The 911-nt window shown below is 42.0% G+C and overlaps 1 long non-coding RNA gene across 1 annotated transcript in view; it reads right to left on the bottom strand.

Annotated features, from left to right (window-relative positions):
* Window positions 1-340, bottom strand: part of LOC142046242 (uncharacterized) — a 64,627-nt gene extending 64,287 nt beyond the window's left edge. Inside the window, exon 1 of the long non-coding RNA XR_012655133.1 lies at window positions 268-340. This is a non-coding gene — a long non-coding RNA (uncharacterized LOC142046242). The remainder of the gene's footprint in view (window positions 1-267) is intronic.
* Between the last annotated feature and the right edge of the window lie 571 nt (window positions 341-911).

Here is a 911-nt window from a genome sequence, read left to right as displayed (position 1 = left end):
CCCTGAGCTTTGAAAAATCCGGTTTCCTGATTGGTCCTCTGGTCAGGTGTTTGGTTCCTTTTGTTAACCCTTTACAGGTAAAAGAAACATTAACCCTTAGCTATCTGTTTATGACAACTATTCACTGGTTTTTTGTAATCCATGTAATCATAGGATGTTTAGGCTGTCCTCTACCTACAAATGCATTCTTTCTCAGAGCGCACATTATGTCATCACTGACACATTTTATTTTCCAATACTATAACAGAGAACAAGTGTATCTGTTACCTGAATCCTACCTACTCCAACAGAAGGCTCATATTGGACTGCTGTCAGTTTAATATATTAGTATCCATTATTCATGGTTTATTCATAGCTAGTGTAAGGGCCAAGGTTTTGTGTGCATGTTTCAGCATCCTGTTTCAAAACTCAGGCCTGTGCACAAGTCAAGTGACCAAGGTCACATGACAGTATCCCAGCCTGTACAGGGTCTGCCTGTTCACACAGACAAGGAAACCTATAAGGAGCAGAAAGAGTCTCTAACATTAGCCAGGATAGTGGTAGGCTAAGGAAGCTTGACAAGATTCAAGTGGCTCCTAGTGAAGAGAGCTGGGGAAATACCTGCAGGGGAGGCTTTAGAAAAGGCCAGCCAACAGGACCTGACTTTGGGACAGAATTGTATTCTGTTATGTCCAGTGCTGCAAAACAGAAAGGAATTGTGTGTTAAAGAGAGAATTGGGGGAAAGTACCGGTACCTGGAAGGGCCAAAGGAATAATCAATGTATTTTTGTGTGTGTGATGTAATAAATGAGACTCTAAGAGGAAGAAAGTTATTTTGAAATGCCTGAAAGCATATGAATTCATCCAAGAGGGGACATTGAGGCAAGACTCACCAGATGCTAAGAAGGGGGTTAGCTGAGCCCATGGCACTC

This window comes from Chelonoidis abingdonii, chromosome 2 (genome assembly GCF_003597395.2).
Source record: "Chelonoidis abingdonii isolate Lonesome George chromosome 2, CheloAbing_2.0, whole genome shotgun sequence".
Taxonomy (NCBI): Eukaryota; Metazoa; Chordata; order Testudines; family Testudinidae; genus Chelonoidis; species Chelonoidis abingdonii.
Note: the sequence above shows the minus strand (reverse complement) of the source record. Positions and strands in the feature narration are given on the sequence as shown.